Here is a 9,263-nt window from a genome sequence, read left to right as displayed (position 1 = left end):
TACTTCCACATGCAGATTTAAGTAGTATCAATCTTCCAGATTTTTTTCATTAATTGAAAACTTTGAAGACCAATCTTTGTTTATTTTTCCTTCTTTTATTATTTTTAGATGGGGCATGTCAGCTTGTGTATGTAAGTTCAGTTTTTTTAATTTCTTGATAAAGTTCATATGTTGTCTAATTTTTTTTACGTATGCTAGATATCTGAAGTTCATTTACATGTGCGCCGATTAGGGTTTGAAGAATGCACTGGCTTCTGGAGCAAACAAGGATGAAGAAGATTCAGAGGGAAGGACTCCATTGCATTTTGCATTCGGGTATGGTGAGGTATGATGGTTTTTTGGAAAAAAGTTTGCTTCTGTTTCTGTAAACTTACATTTCTTGTTGGATAGATGATTTTATTTACTAACTTACAAGACTTTGTATAAAAATAGTCATGTACCAAACTTGAAATTATCCATGGTTGAAATGTGGAATTATATACAATAAGATAAAACTAGTTTTTTTCTGTCCTTGACCAGGCGGATAGTGGAATGCCAACACAATCATGAGTAGCCCATCTCAAATACATTTTATTCATATAGTTCTTCTGCTCAACAAGCTTCCTTTTCAGTTGTATACCTTCGCCTGATTTACTTTTTTTTTTTTTGAAAGATGAAATTTCCCATAAATATTGATAGAGCATTCGGGACCAGTAGTCCCAACCTGCTTTTACAAAATATTAAAGGGAAACCGGGCATTCCCGGGTTAGTACAAGAATGAAAGAATTATACATTGTTAGGGCGTTATCACCTAACGGTGACAACACCCTCCAAAAATAGGCGTATGCCTCTTAAAGTGGCGAGCACATGGTATTCTTTAGTAAAAGGTGAAAGAATAGTTCGCTCTGTGCTCACCACGAAGCTGCGTCTGATTTACTATTTCGTGAAGACGCATTTGGTGTTATTGGCTCTGCCTGTGCATACTTTGTTCACCTTGACTGTTCCACGACAATGTTACCGTGCAGACCATGTGTTTTAAGTGTGTGGATGGCAACATTTCTTCTGTACACACACTCCCTCTTCAATTTTTATTATGAAAATCATAACTTCAATGTACTTGGTGCTCTATTACTATTGAACATGGAGTCCTCACTTTTCTATTTTTCTCTTTTGGTGGGATTATCGTCTCTACATAGTTTTGGTGATGTGATTTTGCCAATGAAAATCAAGGCATAACATGCATAACCTATCATGTGGATGTGGATTGCATGGAGACATATTGCTGGATGTTAGATGGCAATGTCTTAGTTGATCTTATCTGACCAAGTTCTGTGGTCAGTTATTTAATGTCAATCGAATGCATGTGTTTGTTACATGCAAGCGCATTGAACGATGGCTTGTGATTACGTATATATTTTGACAAATGATATATTCATCCCTTTTCTTCCCCGGTCCACCCTCTTGTAATGTAAAGAGAGTAGCCATAAATACACTGAGTGGGTGGCCCGGGGAAGAAAGGGGGGTGAATATTTTTTTTTAATAAGTAAGAAGGGGGTAAGTAGAATGAAAAGTCAAAGCAATAGTTTTGGATAGAGGTTGACATTGGCTAGAGAAGGTGTTGGTTGGGATTCACTGAAACTCATGAATACTTTCCTTCTAACCTGGAGGGTAGATTGGAGACCACCTTATTATCTTTCATGTGCCATTTTAGTGCTGTTGTTTTGTTATTTTACTTGGTACTTGGCTTCTGTCATATATTTACAGTTGTTTCTGGTATTATTCAGGTGAAATGTGCTCAGGTACTCCTCGAGGCTGGATCAACTGTGGATGCTTTGGACAACAACAAAAACGCTGCCCTTCATTACGCTGCTGGTTATGGCAGGAAAGAGTGTGTAGCTCTTCTATTAGAGAATGGCGCAGCTGTATAAGTCACTCACCCACTACCTGATAGTAGGGGTGCAATTTGGGTCGGGCCTGGTTGTGATTTTGCTTGAAAATGAATTGAACTCAAACCGAACCCAACCCGATTTTATGGTAAAAATTTATCCTGCCACTTTGGACTTTGAACTTTTTTTCTTTTTTATTTTGTCTTTTTTGCAGTACTCTCCAAAACTTGGATGAAAAGACATCCATTGATGTTGCGAAGTTGAACAACCTGCAGGAGGTATCGAAGTTGCTAGAGAAGGATGCATTCCTGTGACGTTGACAGAGGTTCCTGTTGGCCTTCTTGAATGTTGGTTTTTGTTTAATTATTTATTTGTGCTGCCATGTTTAAATGTTGGGGTTTTGTTAGCCCCAATACCATAGGGTTTTGTTAACGAGTGCCCTGGGGCACTCGTTAAGGTGCATTGGGAAAGGAATTTTACACATGTTTTGATAAAAATGACTCAAAACATTTGTAAGATTCTCAAACAATGTGAAAAATGATTGGAAAATTCCTTTCCCAACAAAACCCGAAAAGGAGTGATTGCAAATTTATCTTGCAAAGGGGATACTAAAACGGATTTTCACCAAAAGTTCTCATGAAAAATATTTTGAATTTTTTTGTTGTATCCACAATTTAGAGGGAACTGATATAGTTATGGCATATAGGGGTGCAAGTTGGGTCAGGTTCAACTTGAACCTGATGGGTATATCCCGAAAAAAGGTCGGGTTGAGTTTGGGTTCAGGTTGACTTTTCCCAACCCGGGTTGAGTTCGGGTCAGGTTTGGGTTGAGGGTTTGGCAACTTGACCCGAGTGAAACCCGACAGTTGTTATGATTTTTTATTTTTTTTAAGCTTAAAAACTCAGGTCTGGTCGGATTCGGGTTGGAAAAAGGGTTCCTCGGGTCGGGTCAGATCGAACTTTGTCGGGTTGGAAATCAGGTTCGGATTGGAAAAAATGGGTTACTCGGGTCGGTTGGATGAGTTGCACCCCTAATTTAGAGGGGTATCATAAGGGATTTGCTAGGGACCATAGCACGAGGCATTTTGCGGACCGGCTGTTGCATGAGAGAGCAGCCACATAGGCTCAGTTTTCAACAGATTGTCTAATTCTCTGCGGTTGCTGCAACCGGTGCACAAAATGCCTTCTGCAATGGTCCCTGGCAAATTCCTCATTATAAATAGAAGGTCCCCCAATATTAAACTTGGTATAAGATGGTTCTAAGTTACTTTTGTCATTTGTAATCAAACAATCGAAATGTAAGAAACTGCCCAAATGTAAGAACCCCTGAAACCCAATTTGCATAAAATCAATCACAGTCGGATTCTCATTCTTGTTTGAAGTGGCAGTACGTTTGTTTGGCTGCAAGTCGCTGGCCGATGTAGCTAGGAAGTGCTAAGTGCTTGCCTACCATCCATTTGCAGGGATAGCGATGTAGTCAACTGTGAAGGGTTTCATCAGCTTGGCCATGTGATTTAGATTTGCTTGGGATCTTGATTGTCGATTGATGTGGCAATGGCCAGAATGGTAAGGGTATAGTGAACAAAAGCCACTTGAACTGAGGGATACATAGGTGATGAGTCAGCAATTACCTAACCTAAGGGCCCGTTTGGATATGTCATATATTGTATTTGGATTTGGAATTGAGTTTTGAATATAAAATGAATAGATCCGGCAGCTCATGTTGAGGGAGACAAAGAGGGAAGAGAGTTGTAAGCCCAATGGTTCCCACCTTAGCATTTCCATCTTCTTTTGATGATTCCAAAACACAAGTGATTTTATTTCACTAATGTGTTTGAATGTCTTAGTTGTAGATCATGATAGTTTGATATCAAGGTTGCTTGGATCACGGCCAAGAAGCTCTCATTGGACCACATTCGGAAGGCCAAAGACGCTGGAGATCCAAGACGCAAGAAGACTTGAAGCTGTGCAAAGTGAATATCGTTTTAATTTAAGTCTTTTTAGATTGTATAAATACAATCCTAGTCTAGGTTTTGAGAAGCATAAAATGGAGTAAATCACACCCCTAAATAGACTTATAACGGTAGAGTGATTGCCCTTGTAGTGTTCCAAGACTTTGGAACCCTCATGACAATCACATCTATGTGTGAATAGGAAGTCCAAATGGCCCAAATCAAATCAGCACAAAATCTGAAAAATCTGCTTGAGAATAGGCTTCTCGGAACACCGAGAGAATTCTCGAAGCTCTGGGCTCGAACTCCGAGAATGTCCTCGGAGCTCCGAGAAATGGTCCAAGGATCAAATATTCAATCCCTGCTTGTTTTCTCGGAACTCCGAGAATTTGCTCGGAACTCCCAGAAATTCTCTCGGAACTCTGAGAATGGTCTAAAAGCAAAAAAAATAGCCATTGGGACTTCTGCAAAATTACCACTATGCCCCTGTAACGGTCATATTTGGTTCTTTCCTATTTATATGGGTTATAAACTTCATCAAACTTCATCCTTGCACTCTAAAATATTATTGGAACATCCTAAGAGTGATTCAAGCTTATTTTATGCCTCTCAACCTCTAGATTAAGTATTTGGATTATAGGCTCTCATTTGTACATCTTCTTCAAGTTTGTAAACCCTTGTGAGGGATATTGTTTTTCTTTTCTTCAGTCATTATAAGAGGGCAAGTGTTGGTGGAGATGCGTAGCCATCTCCATAGAGCGAGTGCCGAGGACGCAGAGCTATCCTCAGTGTATTTGGGTTGATTCCCCTCCGTTAAGGGAATCGAACTAGTGAAGCCATCCAGAGTTCTTGGTGGAGTGGAGTAGGTCCTTGGTTTGGACCGAACCACTTAAAAATCTCCGGTGCACTCTTACATTTTATTGCACTTGTGATTTTTTTTATCTTCCGTTGCGCTTGAGTATTGCCATTATTGTTTTTAAGCTTCCGCATTTTGTATTTGGCAAAAGTTTTTAAAACCCTATACACTCCCCACTTTGGGTTGCTATCTAGGGCCTACGAGTATTTCAGGAGTACTTCCTGCTGGAGGAGAGAGTTGAGGAGCAAAAGAGGGTGAAGGAAACTCCCACATCTGTGGATTTCCAATTACATATTTCCACAGCATATTTGGACATCTTTTTTTTTCACTGTCATTGGATTTGATCCGGATCCAAATCACAACACAAAAAGGCTGCAAATGTGAGAAATCAAAATCAAAATCTTCTCGGCATCCAAACGAGCCCTAAATGAATAGGACATAAAGTATTAGTTGGGTCAGGAGGTGGGTTAGTAACCACACTAGGGAGCCTAAAGATGAGTATTACTTAGTTATTTGTCATCTAGATTTTAGAAATGAGGAGTTAAGAGTGCTTTGGGAGAAGGAGTTTAGGAGATCTGTTTTTTTGAGATTTGGAGGTTGATTCTCCTTGGAAGTGGATAGTACACTTTGATTGTTAATTATTTTGTTTTGGCTGGGTAGCAGTAGTATCAGAGCCACTTTATCCGCCATGTCGATTATCACCTTCAGGAGATAATGGCCGTCAAGAAGAGAATCTCCAAAAGCTTGCAGCATTGGATGTTAAGTAGGAGCAACTGACTAAGTCGATCCAGAAGTTTAAAAAACAATTTGAGCCTCACTTGAATATTCGTCAACTTCGTCGAGATACCGGAGGTCCATCTCATATGAGATCCGTCATTTATATCCCAGTCGAGGACGTTCAAACTGAACTTTTCAACCTTTGATAGAGATGATCCGTCTGACTGAATTTACTATGCTGAACAATTCTTATTCTAGCATAGAACACCTCGAAATGAATGGCTAACCGTGCATCCTTCCACCTAACCATTATACGTCTTTACACATGGGTAGACTTTACTCAAGCCCTAAGTGCTCGATTTGGCCCAACCAAGTACGAGGATCCAACTGACGTGTTGGTCATGCTTCGCTAGATGTCTAGGAAATTCAAGATTTACTCAAGATTTTCTCATAAGTTGTCTCGTATGTGTTATACATGAGGAGATTCACTTAGATGACCAAATGTTCAAAATCCCACCAAAGAAGGCATTGACACACAACATATATTCCTATACACTCCATTGCTGGAGCAGAAGCACCCCAACTAATGCAAAGGTGGATGGCGAAATCTTTTATGCCAATTGACACCCCAACTAATGCAAAGGTGGATGGCGAAATCTTTTATGCCAATTCACGAATGTTGTAGCAGAAGGTTGAAAAGGGCAGATGGATCAGTTGAAAAGGGCAAGTGAAATTGTTGAAAAGGGACAAAAGGGGGGTGAAACTAATAGAAATCTTTATTGAACGGAAGATGATTCTGTAGAAAATTCTAAGGTAGACTAATGGATATTGGTTTGGTAAGGAAAGGGATGAATCTTTGTTGGTTTGAACGGTGTGAGGTTCTTCATTTCAGGTGTCCAATTAGATGTGATTAATTAACAAGATGATCAAGAATTGGTTAAATTTGTTTGAACAATAATTGGTTAAGGTGGTTTAAAGAAACAAGAAGAATTCTTGGTCTATAGCTAATATCTTGGTTGTTAAAGTCTGACTAATATACATGGTGATGGGAGACCAAAATCAAGGGGAGAAAAGGAGGCTTTCGGGTAGGATTTGTGGGGCAAGAATCAGAAACACTCCGGGACTGATTGAAGGAAGGATATCAGGTAATGATGGAGATGTAAGTCGGCTGGAAATTACAAGGTTTGTGGATGTTTCGACTGAGAACTAAAATAGTAGAAAAATGATTAACAAGGGGTTTTGGGTAGGGATAATGAAGAGGTGTTTGGAGTTATTTCGGATAGACTTTAGGAAGCTTTTAGTCGCCTGTTTTATAGGGAGCTGGGACGGCTAAAGAAGGTATTTGGGTTCTAACTCAGGCTAAAATTCTAGGTATATATGGGCAGCTGGTTTATAGACTCTGAATGGGGTATTTGCTACTAAGAGCAAGGCTGTTACTGGTTGTTATGGGGCCATTTCAGGTGGGTAAAACCTACAGAAAAGAAAGGCTGCAGGTTGCCGAAAGGGAAAAGGTTGTCTGCAGTACAGTAAAGTACTGCAATTTGATTTAACACTGGACCGCAATTTGAATTGGGACCGCAATTTGAAGTGGGTAGTAAAGTACCTTCTGATATAACACTGGACTTAATGGCTACACTCCTTCCTAAAGATTTTAAATGGTGAGTGGCGTAGAGCTATGTTTCAAAAAGTAGGGGTGTAAACGGATCCACATCGGGCCTGATCCACCTATGTCACAGTCACGATCCATTTAAATTCCTTATCTGTCGGGTCGGAGTCAGATTGTTCTTCGAATCCTACTTTCCACGTCATGATCACGATCCATATTAATTCGAACCATCCATTGGAGTGTCCTATATGTCCTACTAAGCTAAGTAAACAATTAATTTTAAAAAAAAAGAGATAGAATGGCACCACTATTAGTGTGTCTCTATGCATTTTCTTCAACTAAAATTAAAAATTTATCTGTGTATAATAATGCTTGTAAACACAAACTAATCAAAATTACATACACAAATATAATGTATAATTATTATCAAAGAATATGATGCATAAAGAACAAAACCCCTCTCTCTTTTCCTTCGTGAAAGTATGAAATGAAACGACTGAAATAAGTGAAATCGCATTCCCATCCGATTCATTAAGTGATAAGAGAGGTTTTGACCAAAATACCCTTTATAAAACGGTTAGCATTAACAAAATTTGGAGGGTATTTTTGTAAACCATTTCGGATCGTGACTGTCCAATGGGCATCTGTGGTGTGCCCATACACAATCCAAAATTTTTCGGATCCTAGATTTGATGATCCGAAATATGCCCATGGATCCTATTCATATGTTTAGATCCCGTTCATTAACGTTCGGATTCGGACGATCCATCGGACAGTCTGGATCCATTGACACCTCTATCAAAAAGTACAGTACAGCGCACTTCATAGGATGATCCAAACCGTTCAGTTGTTGGGCCACAACTTTAATAGGTTGAGCCCCAAAAATCATTTTCATAGAATGACTCTCATCATCCGATTGGCAGTGGTTTTCATATTGGTGTCATCCTATGGAAATGATTTTAGGGCACAACCTATTTACGTTGTGGCCCAACAAAGGGCCATACAATACTTTTTGAAAAATACTAGACTTCACATCCACAATCCTCATTAAAATCTTTTCTTACATTCTAGAAAATCGCAAGAGGAATGCCTACTTTTTTCGAAAACAAAAGAATGCATTGAGTTCCTACTTTACTCATGCTTTGCAAAGTGGAGATCTAGTAGGAAGGCCTAAACAAGAAAGCCCTAGGTTTGCTTGAAAAACCTATATTGTCAGAATTCATGATGAAGATGCCCTTGTGTTAGGGTCCTAAGTGGGGGCCAGGCTAGGTATTGGACTAGGTGGGACCTACCTGGTACGGGACAAGTTTAAGGGGCCTAACCGAGTGAAGTTTTTGGAATATTGTTTAGGTGCCTAACATTTGAATATCAGAGCAGCCACCAGGTCCTCTGTTCGAGTCACGGAAGAAGTGACATGTAGAGAGGACTACCTATATAGGGCTGCTTGATAAAAAAATATGGAGTAAAAGTTGCCGGAGTGAGTTATGTAGAGTGAGCCACCATAGAAGGGGTAGAGTGAGCCACCATAGTGAGTTATGTAGAGTGAGCCACCATAGAAGGGGTGACTTGTAGAAAGGGTTACCTAAAAAAAGGCATCAATGAAAGCTATCACACAGTGAGTTGCCGAAGACTCTGGATGCGGAAGCATGGTGGGATGTTACGGTCCTAAGTCGGGGCAGACCTATGGATGGGACTAGGTGTGACCCATCCTGACAAGTTTAAACAGCCTAGCCTTATGTGTTCTATTAGCTTTGGAGCTTTTGGAGAGGACTACATTTGATACCAAAGCAGCCACTACGTCCTGTGTTCGTGTTACAGGAGAGGCTACTTGTGGAAAGGGCCACCTAGTAAAAACGTCAAAGTAAAAGCCGCCAAAGTGGTTACCACATAAGGGCTGCCACGGATGGGGCGATCAGTGGAAAGGGCTACTTGAAAAAGCAGCCACGGATTGGGCCGCCGAGGATGGAAAATGGGGAAGTGTAGTGGTTACGGTCCCAAATGGGAGTCAGCCTAGGTGGGACTAATTCTGGTACGGAACTATTAAAGTATAAAAGCTTAAGCTGTTGGAGAAAGGCATTACTGATGAGTTGGTAAGTTAACATGGTATCAGAGCCAAAGGTCTCAAGTTCAAACATAGCAAAAATTCACATGCGATGGTCGGCCCAAAGTGGGACCACATGTGCCATGGGCTACACGTGCGGTGGAGTGTTAAATTATGAAAGATGAATAATGCCTTTCTCCAACAGCTTAAGGTTTTGGAGAAGCTCG

The 9,263-nt window shown here is 40.2% G+C and overlaps 1 non-coding gene across 1 annotated transcript; it reads right to left on the bottom strand.

Annotated features, from left to right (window-relative positions):
- Positions 1–792: 792 nt before the first annotated feature.
- On the bottom strand, positions 793–903 carry LOC143880507 (U5 spliceosomal RNA). The gene has a single exon (XR_013251735.1). It is a non-coding gene; the product is annotated as a U5 spliceosomal RNA (small nuclear RNA).
- Between the last annotated feature and the right edge of the window lie 8,360 nt (positions 904–9,263).

This window comes from Tasmannia lanceolata, unplaced genomic scaffold, assembly GCF_043159265.1.
Source record: "Tasmannia lanceolata isolate RefF3 unplaced genomic scaffold, GAP_Taslan_0.1 ptg000006l, whole genome shotgun sequence".
NCBI lineage: Eukaryota > Viridiplantae > Streptophyta > Magnoliopsida > Canellales > Winteraceae > Tasmannia > Tasmannia lanceolata.
Note: the sequence above shows the minus strand (reverse complement) of the source record. Positions and strands in the feature narration are given on the sequence as shown.